Here is a 15881-nt window from a genome sequence, read left to right on the forward strand (position 1 = left end):
AGGATATGTGTTTAAAGGTGAATCGATCTCATTATCGTGATCTCATCACGATCCGATTCCCATTGCACAAATCCAAGGACATCACAATATATGTATGCATTTATGCAATAGTTATAAAGTGATATACGCCAAAATATAATAAGCAAAAAGATTCTGTATCAAGTCACACGTGCCATCACTCATGTGATTGGCTTGCTGGGCACCTATGACTAGCAATCTCCCACTTGACCTAAAGCCAATCACCTATGTGTCTGATCACCATCAGACCCCTGTGATGCTCAAAGACAATCTGAGACAACGGCTTTGTTAGTGGATCTGCAATGTTATCTTCGGATGGAACTCTTTCCACTGCTACATCTCCTCGGGTTACGATCTCTCTGATAAGCTGGAACCTCCTCAGAACACTTCTGATGAGACCCAGGTTCCCTTATTTGAGTAATCGCCCCATTATTATCGCAATATAAGGAGATCGGCTCCTTGCTACCCAGCACGACTCCCAAATCTGTGATGAACTTCTTCACCCAGACTCCCTCCTTTGCTGCATCTGATGTAGCAATATACTCCGCCTCTGTGGTCGAGTCAGCAGTAGTATCTTGCTTGGAACTCTTCCAGCACACTGCTCCTCCATTCAAGGTGTACACATACCCTGAATTCGACTTGCTATCATCGACATCAAACTGAAAACTTGAGTCAGTGTATCCTTCAACCTTAAGGCTATTACCTCCATATACTAGTAAAAGATCCTTAGTCCTTCTCAAGTACATAAGGATACACTTTACTGCTTTCCAGTGCTCCAAGCCTGGATCCGCCTGATACCTGCTCGTGACACTCAGAGCATGCGCTATATCAGGCCTAGTACATAGCATGGCATACATGATAGACCCTATTGTTGAGGCATAAGGTATCATATCCATATTCGCCCTTTCTTGGAATTTTCAATGCCAAACATTTTGACAATGGTTTCTATGTACCTGGACTGGGACAAGCCAAGCATCCTCTTGGATCTATCTCTATAGATTCTAATCCCCAAGATATAGGATGCTTCCCCTAAGTCCTTCATGGAGAAGTGTCTAGATAACCAAGCCTTTACCGTGGATAGCATTCCTACGTCATTCCCAATGATCAGGATGTCATCCACATATAACACCAAAAAGGTGATAGCGCTCCCACTTACCTTCCTGTACACACAAAGCTCATCTTTGTTCTTAACGAAGTCATAAGATCTGATTGCCTCATCAAATATTATGTTCCAACTTCGGGAAGCTTGCTTTAGTCCATAAATGGATCTAAGCAACCTACACACCTTATCTGGGCAGTTCTTGGACATTAATCCCTCAGGTTACATCATATACACCTCCTCCTCGAGGTTCCCGTTGAGGAATATGGTTTTCACATCCATCTGCCAGATCTCATAATCATAGTGTGCTGCAATAGCCAATAGAATTCTGATGGATTTTAGCATTGCTACGGGTGAGAAGGTTTCGTCGTAGTCAACACCTTGCCTTTGACGATACCCCTTAGCCACTAGCCTTGCTTTATAGGTCTCTACCTTTCCATCTACTCCTATCTTTTTCTTAAAGATCCACTTGCAACCGATGGGTACAATACCTTCGGGCGCATTAACTAGGTTCCAAACCTTATTGGAGTACATAGAATCCATCTCAGAATTCATGGCTTCTTGCCACTTCCCGGAGTCTATACTCATAATAGCCTCCTCGTAGGTCTGAGGATCAATATCCTCAACATCCTCTCCTCTAATATGTCCCACATATCCTTCAGGAGGATGGGATACTCTATCAGACCTGCGTAAAGTTGAAACTTGTGTATTAGGTACCTGAACAGACTCGGGCTGTAGAGTGGTGCTTGAGCTTGGTTCTCCAACCTCGCTCAACTCTATCATTCTCCCACTGTCTCCGCCAAGAATGTGTTCCTTCTCAAGGAACACTACTCTCTTAGCTACAAAGACCTTTTGGTCCTCGAGATGATAGAAATAATACCCACAAGTTTCCTTGGGGTATCCCACAAATTTGCATCGCTCTGTCCTTGATTCTAACTTATCGGGGTTATGTCTTTTAACGTGGGTAGGGCAGCCCCAAATCTTAACAACCTTAATATCAGGCTTCTTCCCTTTCTATATCTCATATGGTGTAGACACTACCGACTTAGTTGGAACTCTGTTCAGAAGGTAAGCTGCGGTCTCTAGGGCATATCCCCAGAATGAGATGGGTAGGTCAGCGAAACTCATCATGGACCGTACCATATCTAATAACGTACGATTTCTCCTTTCAGAGACACCATTGAGCTGAGGTGTATAAGGAGGTGTCCATTGGGATAATATCCCATGGTCCTTGAGGAACTGAGTAAACTCTGTACTTAAGTACTCACCTCCTCGATCTGATCGAAGAGTTTTGATACTCTTTCCAGTCTCGTTCTCCACCTCATTCTTATACTCTCTGAATTTCTCAAAAGCCTCAGACTTGTACTTCATTAAGTACACATATCCATACCTTGAGAAATCATCAATAAATGTAATAAAGTAGGAGTAACCTCCAATGGCATGAGTTGACATGGGTCCACATACATCACTATGTATGAGTTCCAACAACTCAGTGGCTCTCTCTCCAGTTCCACTAAATGGAGAGTTGGTCAATTTTCCACGAATGCAAGGTTCACAAGTTGCATATGACACGTAGTCGAATGGATCTAGATATCCATCATTTAGTAACTTTTGAATCCTTCTTTCATGGATATGACCTAGCCTACAATGCCACAGGTATGCACTGTTCACCTCATCTCGTTTCCTCTTAGACACATTTACATTCATGATATGTGGAGTAGTGTCTAACATAAATAAACCATTATGCAATGTTCCTTTCGTGATGATCTTATCATCTAATAATATCAAACATCCATTGTTCTCAAAAATAAATTTATATCCACTAACTGTTAAACATGAAATGGAGATAATGTTTTTGATAATAGAAGGAACAAAATAACATGCATCTAATGCAATAAAAGCTCCACTAGGCAGATGTAGGGCGACCTCGCCAATAGCTACTACAGCAACTTTTGCTCCATTACCCATCTTGAGGTCCATCTCGCCTCTCTCTAGTCTCCTAGGCCTTGCCAGAACCTGCAACGAATTGCATATATGATAAGCACTACCGGTATCCAATACCCATGTGTTATCATAAGAGTCTGACAAATGGAGACTGATCATGAATGTACCTGAAGCTTCATCAAGCTTTTGTTTCGCCCTTTCTGCAAGGTACTCTTTGCAGTTCCTCTTCCAGTGCCCATCTTTACCATAGTGGAAGCATTGGCCTTTGTCCTTTACTGAGTCTTTCTTAGCAACCTTTGCTTTACCTGGTCTGCCCTTGCCCTTTCCCTTCTTAAGGGACCTTTCTGCTTTCCTTTTCTTTCTGGTCTCACCAGTGTAGAGAACTGGCTTCTCTTTCTTAATAGTACTCTCTGCCTCCCTCAACATATTGAGGAGCTCTGGGAGAGTCACCTCAAGCTTGTTCATATTAAAATTCATTATAAACTGTAAAAAGGAATCTGGTAGGGACTGAAGCACAATGTCCACACACAAGTTATCCTCTAGGACCATTCCTAGACCTGTGAGTTTCTCTATCCACTCAATCATCTTTAGGACATGGTTCTGAACCGGTGTCCCCTCAGTCATCCTAGCGCGGAAGAGGCTCTTAGATATCTCATATCGCTGAGTCCTTCCCTGTTCCTCAAACAATTTGCGGACAAGTAGGAGAATGGATCTGGCATCCATCTTTTCATGTTGTCTCTGTAACTCAGGAGTCATAGAGCCCAACATATAGCACTGAGCAAGAGTGGAGTCATCAATGTACTTCACGTAGCGAGCGATCTCATCCTCGCTTGCCCCTTCTTCGAGCGTAGGCATCACTGTATCAAGGACGTACACGATTTTTTTTTTTTTTTTCGCTGTGAGAACAATTCTCAAGTTACGGAGCCAATCCGTATAATTTGGACCAGTGAGGCGGTTGACATCAAGTATGCCACGTAAGGGATTTGAAAGCGACATTTTCTGAAAATAAAGATGCAGCAAAAATGAATAACATACAGATTTTGCAAGAAATAAACTATCAAGATATGAACTTCTAACTTAATATGCTCCCATTATTTTACTAACGAGTCACGCGACACCCTCAGCACGTGAAACGGAAGTCTCCGGCAGACTTCTAGTGGGGATCAGGATCCAATCAGCGTCTTAGTGTAACCTCGAGGGACTCGACCAATCACACTAAGCCTAAAATGTAGGCAACTCTTGCCGATCACAACTCCTTGTGATTCCCGTCCTGTTCGGCCTCCGAATCACCATGGCCTCGAGGGACTCGACCAACCATGATGCTCGGTTAAGTCAACACCTTCGTTACAAGATGAGTCTGATTTGATGATATACCCTTGAGGGACTCGACCAAGTATACCATGCCCTCAGGTCACCGGTGACATCTCTATGTCGTAAGCAAGATAGCGAATCACGATATAGGTGAGTCTCGAGGGACTCGACCAACTCAACCTACACCGGGAATCGGTTCCTACTCATAACGATGGAAGGCCACGTGGGTCAATCTAATTGCCTCACGTTTACCGACTTAATATTATCGAGAGATGTTTCTATGATTTGGTCTCTTAATATGACATGTCACACATATACATATTTAATATATATCTACATCGCATGCAAATATATATACATATCTAGTATGTGTATAAGCAATCACACCAGATGATCATGGACCACAACCTAATGTGATTAGACCCGAGCCAGTAGGCCTAATCACTCGCATCAAGATCTATGTGTGCAACGGTGCATCTCCATGCCCTATGATCGTCTATCTCGTCCTCGTCGGTTCCGTCGACATCTTGATGCATCTTCATGCATCGCGATCGTCTGTCTCGTGGGTCCCGCTATTGCATCCACGCTCCCGCTGCGCCTCCTCATGTGATTACAACTTAATCATAGGTACGCAGGCCCGACAATAAACGAGAAATATAATGGAGGCTCGCAGACCTCAATAATAATAATCACAAGTACACACATCACACAGTCCATGATCATCCGTCCACACATCATACATCATATGTATAAATAATCATCATCATGTAGGACTACTAGATAATAATAAAAATAATAATCAACTAAACCTTTTAATTAATTAATATTTTTTGAAATCAGGGACATGTAGGGAATTTCTGAATATATAGGGGTATTTTCGTAATTTGGGCAAAAGACAGAAACTGGAATTTCTCAAATTCCGAGGGGCAAAACTGTCTTTTGCCCAGAAAACCCTAATGCCATTTCCCCCCTTCGTTGGTGCCGCCGCCGCCACCCCAGTCGGCGGCGGCCTGTGCGGCGAATGAGGGCACTGCCCTCGCCTGCAGGCGGCACGCCCGCTGGCGGCGCTACCGCTGCGGGTGGGCGCCCCCTTCGGGCGCCGCTGCCTCCGCAGGGGGTGCTGTCCCGCCGGGCGGCCGCCCCTGTGGGGGGGTTTCGCCCGCGGGAGCAACGGCGGCAGGCGTCGCTGCCCTGCGGCGGCAGGCGCTGCTTCCTTGCGGTGGCTCGCGCCGCTGCCCTGCGGCGCCTCTGCCCGTGGGCTGCCAGCCCCGCCGGCAGCAAGCCTGCTGCAAGCAGGCCGCCGACCGGCTGCTGCAGACGCAGCCCCTGTGCTGCCCGCCTTCGGTTGCGCTGCACGAACGCAGATCGAGGGCAGCAACTGTTGCTGCCCTTCCTTGTTTTTGCGTCAACGATTTTGACGTCAAAATTCTTCCTAAACACAACGCACGCAGTTCAAAACCAATCATTCGCACGAACAACCTGGCTCTGATACCACTGTTGGGAAATCATGGGGGCGACATCACATGCGCAGCGGAAGAACAAGATAATAAAATCCCCGATTCCCAAAAAGATGTTCGTCGTCGTGCGATGATTGGTGCGCAAAAATCCGCGAAACATGAAACTGCCTATAGAGTAGATTGTGTTACCTAGGGAGATCGTATATCCCTGTTTCCTTGCAGATCCTTAGGAGAGGGTAAAAGAGGTAAAACGTCCTCCTCTCTAGCGGTGATCCACACAGCAGGGTTGCGACGACGCTCCTCAAAACTCCAGGCCTGATCTGAGGTGGAGAGGAAGAGGAGAATAGGAAAGGCAAGCAAAGGCTGGCTCCGTCGGATATCTCATATCCGAACCTCTACTCATCGCAATGCCTACCATATGTGTGTGACCCTCTAGGCCCAATATCGAGCTGACCGTGAGTCATACCTGTCAGAACTCCTTCTAACTCAGTGAATTATTATCTCTGTAATAATTCACTTGACTCATTGACTACGGAAGTACTAGGCCACTACGCCATAGTCCCCAGACGATACAGGGGAATCCAATCCATTGGACCTGTCTGTCCTCAGTTACCGTGTACCTATAATCCCTCATCCATCTAATATCCCAGAGACCGTATATCGAGCATGGTGCTGTCAGACCCATACGGTTTCTACTCGAGTCTCGCTCTAATCGGATTCTCCCGGAGAACTCTTTCTCTCTCAACCCGAATGACCCTGGCCAGGGATTTGTCTGAGCAAGAACACATGGGATATTCCTCTCATGACGTCGAGAGTGGATGATCCTCTATCGACACTCAATAGCCCTCGTAAGGTCGACTACCACTCCTAATGACCAACTGTACTAGATCTGGGACAGCCAAACCTATAAGTCTGGTATCAAAGAGTGGAGCACTCATACAGGACATCCTTGGTGTCTCAAGTCTAAGGACCAGATACACCACTAGGACTACGGAATCGTTGTCTGACAATAAGGCATCATCAACCATACAGCATTCCGTAAGCGGATCAATCAGTGAACTCATTCTCCAATGAGCACCTGTACTGTATCCCTAGTGTCCCTACACGAGCAACTATAAGACCAGCTGCATCCATCATATGGACGGGTATACAGCACACCAGTCTATCCGGTTATCACGATGTCCCTCTCGAGTAACCTATGACCGGGATTATTTAGGATATGTGTTTAAAGGTGAATCGATCTCATTATCGTGATCTCATCATGATCCGATTCCCATTGCACAAATCCAAGGACATCATAATATATGTATGCATTTATGCAATAGTTATAAAGTGATATACGCCAAAATATAATAAGCAAAAAGATTCTATATCAAGTCACACGTGCCATCACTCACGTGATTGGCTTGTTGGGCACCTATGACTAGCACTTTGTTGCACACTCTTATGAATATTTTTAAAGTTAAGTATTTATAATATTGATTTTTATCAAAACGAAGGTTTTTTGAACTTACATTATTCCCCCCATCCTAACATGAATTAGTACTTTTGAAAAGATGAAATAATTCTAAAATTCATTCGATCGAACCCGTATCAGAAATACGTTTAACTTAGAATGTGAGTAAAAGTAGTGAGTAACTAAATCAATAAGCAATAAGAATGAAAAGCACAAAAAAAATTCACATTGGATTTATAATGGTTCGGTTGTTGCGGCCTATATCTACTCTTGATTCCTCCTTTGTCGAGGCTACTGACTCTTACTAACGATCTTTTTTCAATAGGTGAAGATCAACCAACCTTGTTATAACTCTTCAACTCTTTTCTCATTTTCATAGGTTTAAGAGAGAACCTTTATAACTCTTTTTTACAAATAATCCTTACAACTCCTTTAGAATGACTTAGAAGATTGAGGAAAAAAGAACTCAAAGACTTTCAATAGTGTTTGCACACTTAGAATCATAAGTTTTTCATATTCTTTTCTGCTATCTCAAGCAAGAATGAGTGGGATATTTATAAGCCCCATATAGCTTAAAAAATAAAGCAAAAAAGTCTTATCCTTAGGTTTTTGGGGTACGAGCGGTACTATCATCAGTGTTGGGTGGTACTATCGCTTGCAACACTGAGCAATAGCAGTAACACCACTAGTTTGGGCTATACTACTGCTTGATAGCCTAGAAGACTATGTACTGGTAGTACTACCATTAGTTTAGGTGGTACCATCACTAATCTAGGTGGCACGACTGCCTAACTCTAGCGGTGCCACCGTCGGATCTTCTGAAAACATACACTTCGTATTTTCTAGCTTATAGGCGGTTCCACGGCCTGGTTTAGCGATGTCATCACCTGACCCAACTGTAGGTCACTGAATGAGCCTTCTAATAGGCTCAATTCAACTGTGATTCAAGCTCAATGAGCCCTTAATCAAGTTGGTATAGTTATACCCAAAACCAACTCAATTAAAACCTAAACTATGATGATCAAGACACAAACGATTATAAATACGAATCTTATGTTGTCTAGCATATCATGCTTTTCTACAACATATTGCCTGATCCAATGATATGTTGACCTCTCGCAACATCTGATCTTTGATGCAATATCTGATTCTTCCAGTCTAATACTCAATCTTTGACATAATTCACTCCGACCTAACGTTTGATTCTCCTATTTCAATCGATTTCTCTTTCCATGATCGAAGTTTGTCCTTCATCACTTTTCTCAAACACTGATTATATCATAAACTCATCAATTGATTTCATCATCAAAATTCGGGATTGAATAATCATAATATATTAATCAGACAATATAAAATGAGAAAATATCATAATAATTATAATAACCAAAAAGACTATGCAGTGTCTCTCACGTGTCATCACTCACCTGATTGACTCATAGGACACTTGTAACTAACAATTAAGATCTTAACAATTAGTCTTAAAGTAAGATTTTCTAAGTTGGATTAATATCCAAGAAAGATCTAATAGCATTTTTAGACAATAAAGATAATTACTTCTTCATTTGTCCTCCTATGTTTAATGGGATAGAAAACTAGAATGAATTTTTTTTACTTTCTATATATTTTGAATTATGGAATATTATCGAGGTTGATTTTCATAAAAGTCTTTTAAACCGATAGATGAATGAAATAATTTTTTAAAAAAATATTAAATCTATAAATAATTTATTTTGTGCTACTGCATAATATATGGTACATAATTAAAGTCATTCACAAAGTATAAATAAAATAAAAAAATTTAAAATTAATCTTTTGATTTATAATTATGAACTAGCTATACATATCCTATGCTACATCATATCCAATCAATCACCACATCAGTTGAACGAAAACAACCAAACGTTATACACATATCAATGCGTACCCGATATTACCTTGTATACCCGATCATTCTTTCATATCAGTTGAGACCCTCTCACCTCATTAACGTGAGCGTATGTACCCTCTCATCTTATTAAATGTGAGCCTATGTATGGTAACATTAACACTCAACCGTTCAGCAAATGCCTTTAATAATGTCTATTGGTAATTCTGCATAATTATCCCTAGATTAATTTCCATTTTAACTTTAGTTGTATTGAGCTTCCTATAAAAAAAGCAAAGCCTCATATGTGCTCCTCTCAAAATCCCCCTACCAACTTAAATATTGGAAAGTCTTTTGTTTGATATAACCCTACATATAGTCTTTGTTGGATTTATTGTCGAACCTATTCATCTTTAGATATCAAATTTATAATATATTTTTTTCTTATAATATTGGACTCGATTACAAACTCAACCTCACTTGCAGACCCAACCTCTCCTTGAAGTTTAGAATGTCATGGAACCGTTGATTGAGTATGATTCTTCAAGTAGAGTGAAGTTATTATTGAAGTTGAAGTTTCAGGATCATCAGGAACATGTGCACCGAACATGAATATAATCTTGGAACTGTCCTAAACTTCTCGTATGGTAGCATATTAAAAGAAGTTAATTGCACACCCAATGATTGGTATTACGGTAAGTAACTTTTTAGCCGTGACCTCGGGGTCGATGCGGCTGGTTCAGGGCTCCGAATGGTTGGGATCAGACGTGGCTCCCCTTGGGATCCCGTGGCGGCCGCTGCAAGGGGGTCTGGCTGGAAAGTTCCGCGACGCCGAGTAGGGTCAGCTTTGGTCGAGTACCTGCGCACAGGTCGGGTCGGTGGCTTGGCCCGACCCCTCCGACGATCAAGTCAGTGATTCGGAGTGGAGTTTTGGGTGAGATTGTGTCCCCCTGCCCGTTGGGAGCCCGGGGGTATTTATAAGTGAATTTGATGTTACATGATGTGCCATCCTGCCGGAGCAGGGCCGTACCTCTGATGGCGTCTGTTGTCGTCGTGGGCGTTGTGTGGAAGGCCGAGTTGCTGCGGGGTATGGGGAGCGTTAGTCGACGCCTTCCCCTGCCTCGGCCGGTCATGAGGGATCAGACGATGAGGTCGTCCGGGTATGGTGGGTGTGGGTGCACACTATGTTGGTGTTAATGCTCGCTCCCTGGGGTAGTGTGCCGCCCAGGGGTGTCTGACGTGGGGGTGTATTACGTCAAATCTGGTGTGTTACGTCAAATCTGTTTTTACCCCTATCATATTCCCCCCCCCGAAAGGAGCTATGCGTCGGTTCTTGCATGCAGGGGGTCCGACGCATGGCCTCTTACTTCTGGTGGGCTGGTCACGCGGATCGAGGCATACGACACAGGCGAGATAGCCGCGCGGACGCGTCTCGTGCAGCATGGGGCCGGGGTGCGCCACTCAGTCAGGAAACCGAGCAGGGATCGGGGTCTCGGATAGCGTGCGACCGAGGAGCACGGCGCAGGCGGGCAGGCCGCGCAGGTGTGGTCTCGGGCACCGCGTAAAGCCGAAGGACCGAGGAGCACGACGCAGGCGGGCTGGCCGCGCAGGCGTGTCCTGGATGGCGTAAAGCCGAAGAGCCGAGGAGCACGATGTAGGCGGGCTGGCCGCGCAGGCGTGACCTGGGTGGCGTAAAGCCGAAGAGCCGAGGAGCACGACGCAGGCGGGCTGGTCACGCAGGCGTGTCCTGGGTGGCGTAAAGCCGAAGAGCCAAGGAGCACGACGCAGGCGGGCTGGCCGCGCAGGCGTGTCCTGGGTGGCGTAAAGCCGAAGAGCCGAGGAACACGACGCAGGCGGGCTGGCCGCGCAGGCGTGACCTGGGTGGCGTAAAGCTGAAGAGCCGAGGAGCACGACGCAGGCGGGCTGGTCACGCAGGCGTGTCCTGGGTGGCGTAAAGCCGAAGAGCCAAGGAGCACGACGCAGGCGGGCTGGCCGCGCAGGCGTGTCCTAGGTGGCGTAAAGCCGAAGAGCCGAGGAGCACGACGCAGGCGGGCTGGCCGCGCAGGCGTGTCCTGGGTGGCGTAAAGCCGAAGAGCCGAGGAGCACGACGCAGGCGGGCTAGCCGCGCAGGCGTGTCCTGGGTGGCGTAAAGCCGAAGAGTCGAGGAGCACGACGCAGGCGGGCTGGCCGCGCAGGCGTGTCCTGGGTGGCGTAAAGCCGAAGAGCCGAGGAGTACGACGCAGGCGGGTTGGCCACGCAGGCGTGGTCTCGGGTGTCGCGTGACCGAGGTGGCGGCCTCGGGCGCCATGCGACCGAGGTGATGGCCTCGGGCGTTATGCGACCGAGGTGGTGGCCTCGGGCGTTGCGCGACCGAGGAGATACTTGGTTCTCGGCCAGCGATTGGTCGTTCGACCGTGCGTGGGCGCGGGCGGCCAGGTTGCTTTTTTCCTGGGGAAGATCAAAGGGCCGCCCCTTTTGGGAGTCGCCGGTTTTCGAGGCTGACATGATTAGCGACTCCGTACTTTGCACCGCGCTGCGATTAAATGCCGCATCAGGCCATAGTTATGGCGGTGTGACATTTGCGTCTTCGCAGCGCACCTCAGGAGAGGAAAGGTCGCTGTTTTGGCGGGCAGTAGGCTATAAATAGCACACCGTTGGCTTCCCTCATGCTTTGGTACCTGCATTCTCTCGACCCCTTCTTTGGGCAACCTAACCTCGCACCCATCAGCCGCCCCACCTTCTTTTCCAAAGCTCGGTCAGGATGGCTTCTCCTTCTCTGTCCTCTCCTTCTTCGCCTCCTGTTTCTGGTGACGTCGGCGAGGGGGCAGTGTTGGCGAGCTCCCGCTCGTCGTCCGAGGAAAGGGCCACCAAAGCCCTTGAATCGCTGATGTGGCCGCACGACCTCGACTCCACCGTGAGCGAGTCGTCGCTCGGCTCCCTTCGGGATCGTTACGGTATCCTGGCGGAATTCACGCTTATTGCCCTCGAGCCGGGGCAGCGGGCGTATGATCCTATACCCAGGGGCTTCGCCCTAACCGTGGATGCCTTCGAGGCCGGGCTGCGCCTCCCGTTCCATCCAGTCATAACCTCCTACGTCTCATGGTGGCGCATCTCTCCTTCTCAGATGGCGCCAAATTCCTGGCGCTATCTGGTGGCATTCCTAGGGGAATGCTACTATGACGAAATTCCCCCGAGCCGGTCTCTTTTCCTTTCTTGCTTTCGCCTATCCAGGGGGTCGGGGGGTTATTACTTGTCCGCCCGACTGGGTTTCCCGGTCAGCGGGGCTCCTTCCAGCAACAAGGGGTGGAAGGAGCGTTTCTTCTACGTATGCCATCCGGAGAGTTGGGATTTTGGGCTCCGGTGGGCGGCGCGCGCCGTCGATAATACCGCCCCGGTCTTGGATGAAGGGGAGCTCCAGGCCCTTCAAAGATTGAAGGAGATCCTCCCGTCCTCCAGAGTCATCCGGAAGATGACCGAGGCGTGGTTGGTCGAGGCGGGTTTGAGCCTGGTACCTCGAGGTATGCCTTAAAAGGAGGTGGCGGCATGCCTTCCTATCTTATTTTTCTCGTTTGGAATACTAACCAAGCTCGATATGTTCATGCAGAAATGGTGAACCTTACCGCGGTGCGGGGAGGACGTGCTCCATCGGCTGCATCTCCGCGGCGCCCAATCGGCCAGGGCGTTGGCACAAGGGAGGTGCCAGTGCTGATCGAGGGCGGCCGTCCTCGAAAGAAGGCTAAGGCTGCTGCTCCGAAGAAACCGACTCCTCCGAAGGCTCAGGAATGCGAAGGGGCGGCGGAGTCGGGCTCGCGTGATCGGCGAGGAGGGTGAGGTCGGGACGAGGCCGACCCGAGCAATGAGAGGGTGGGGAAGGCGCCCAGGGAGCCCTCGATCCGGGATTTGTGTCGTCTGCCCGCGGGGCCGCCGAAAGACTCCTACCAGGCGCGCCTGATGGGCGAGCTTTCGGAGGGCCAACCCTCCGATCGGTTGGTAGCCCGCTGGGGGGGGCTGACCCGTGGGACTCGGGTGTGGGCTGATGGGGAGACTGCAGCCGCGTTCATCCGAGGAGGGCTTCATCCAGATATGGCTCGCGAGCTTTACACCATGCCCTCGGATGTCCTGCTGGGTAAATCCATGAAGTCATTGCTGTGGGTAAGCGTCTCGCTGTTGGTTCCCGACCTACGGTTTGTCCGAGGGTGGTCTTGACCTTCCTTCTGCAGGGCCAGCACTACGCGATGGCATTAGCGGATCGCGTACGTGACGCGGGTCGGGCCCTGGGCATCTTGTGCGACCGAAATGCCAAGCTGCGTAGGCAGCTCGAGGAGGTTCATGCGGGGGCGGCTCCGGAGGCGGTTGCGACGGCTGAGCAGCGCTCTTCGGAGCTGAAGGCAGAGGTGATGCGCCTCCGGACTGAGGCAGGGGCGACCGACCAACGCATGTCGGCGCTGGAGGTTGAGGTCCTTTGCTTGAAGTCCGAGGCGAAGGCGGCTGAGGAGGAGAAAGACGGTCTCCAAGGGCTCCTGAGGGGGGCGCAGACCGAGGCTCGCCTGGTCCGAGGCGAGGTGGCCACCCTGACCCAGAGATTGGAGGGGGCCCTGGCTGAGGCGAAGGGGGCCTCGGAAGCTCTGGTGGCCGAGCGAGAGCGGCGGCCAGAGAAAGACAAAGAAATAATTGAAGCCTATAAGCAATCCTCAGGCTTCCAACTCAGGCTGGTTCGGTCAGGGCAGGTCACCTACGAGTACGGGTACCGGATTGTTGGGAAATCATGGGGGCGACATCACATGCGCAGCGGAAGAACAAGAAAATAAAATCCCCGATTCCCAAAAAGATGTTCGTCGTCGTGCGAAGATTGGTGCGCAAAAATCCGCGAAACATGAAACTGCGTATAGAGTAGATTGTGTTACCTAGGGAGATCGTATATCCCTGTTTCCTTGCAGATCCTTAGGAGAGGGTAAAGGAGGTCAAGCATCCTCCTCTCTAACGGTGATCCACACAGCAGGGTTGCGATGACGCTCTTCAACTCTAGGCCTGATCCGAGGTGGAGAGGAAGAGGAGAATAGGAAAGGCAAGCAAAGGCTCTAGCCTATGCGGCTGTGAATCCCTCCTATTTATAGAGATCCCGTGTCAAACCCTAATGGGTCCTTCCCTAGTGGGTATTGGATCTGCATCCAATAAGACAAGGGCTCCGTCGGATATCTCATATCCGAACCTCTACTCATCGCAATGCCTACCATATGTATGTGACCCTCTAGGCCCAATATCGAGCTGGTCGTGAGTCATACCTGTCAGAACTCCTTCTAACTCAGTGAATTATTATCTCTGTAATAATTCACTCGACTCATCGACTACGGACGTACTAGGCCACTACGCCGTAGTCCCCAGATGATACAGGGGAATCCAATCCATTGGACCTGTCTGTCCTCAGTTACCATGTACCTATAGTCCCTCATCCATCTAATATCCTAGAGACCGTATATCGAGCATAGTGTTGTCAAACTCATACGGTTTCTACTCGAGTCTCGCTCTAATCGGATTCTCCCGGAGAACTCTTTCTCTCTCAACCCGAATGACCCTGGCCAGGGATTTGTCTGAGCAAGAACACATGGGATATTCCTCTCATGACGCCGAGAGTGGATGATCCTCTATCGACACTCAATAGCCCTCGTAAGGTCGACTACCACTCCCAATGACCAGCTGTACTAGATCTGGGACAGCCAAACCTATAAGTCTGGTATCAAAGAGTGGAGCACTCATACAGGACATCCTTGGTGTCTCAAGTCTAAGGACCAGATACACCACTAGGACTACGGAATTGCTGTCTGACAATAAGGCATCATCAACCATCCAGCATTCCGTAAGCGGATCAATCAGTGAACTCATTCTCCAATGAGCACCTGTACTGTATCCCTAGTGTCCCTACACGAGCAGCTATGAGACCAGCTGCATCCATCATATGGACGGGTATATAGCACACCAGTCTATCCGGTTATCACGATGTCCCTCTCGAGTAACCTATGACCGGGATCATTTAGGATATGTGTTTAAAGGTGAATCGATCTCATTATCGTGATCTCATCACGATCCGATTCCCATTGCACAAATCCAAGGACATCACAATATATGTATGCATTTATGCAATAGTTATAAAGTGATATACGCCAAAATATAATAAGCAAAAAGATTCTGTATCAAGTCATACGTGCCATCACTCACGTGATTGGCTTGTTGGGCACCTATGACTAGCACGGATTGCCCTGGGCCAGTTCCAAACGCGCCATCCCGGGTTGGAAGTCGAGGTGGATCCGTTTGCCTCGCATCCCGAGGATTTAGATGTAGATATGCCAGATGAAGTTCCTTTCGACGATAGCGTCGGGGGTTCCGACGGTTAGGATAGAGTTTTGGGGTCGGCTCGGCTGAGCTGGGTTGAGTCCTGTAATCTCTTTTGTAATCCTGGAGTCCTGTCGCAGCTGAGTCTTGTAATTCCATGTTTCTGAAATAAAGAAGACTTTTTTCTCTAGTATGTCGTTCAGCTTCAAAAAGGGCAAAGCTCCCTACTTAGAAGAGACTCTTTTTTAGCCGAACAATTCCCCTTAGGCAAAGTCTTCTTTAGACGAAAAACCTTTTAAGGTTCTGGACGTTCTATGTTCTCGGCAAGGAGGAACCGTCCATTGTCGCGAGCCTGTAAGTACCCGGTCGGACTACCTCGACGACCCGATAAGGTCCTTCCCATTT

This window comes from Musa acuminata, chromosome BXJ2-2 (genome assembly GCF_036884655.1).
Source record: "Musa acuminata AAA Group cultivar baxijiao chromosome BXJ2-2, Cavendish_Baxijiao_AAA, whole genome shotgun sequence".
Classification (NCBI taxonomy): Eukaryota; Viridiplantae; Streptophyta; class Magnoliopsida; order Zingiberales; family Musaceae; genus Musa; species Musa acuminata.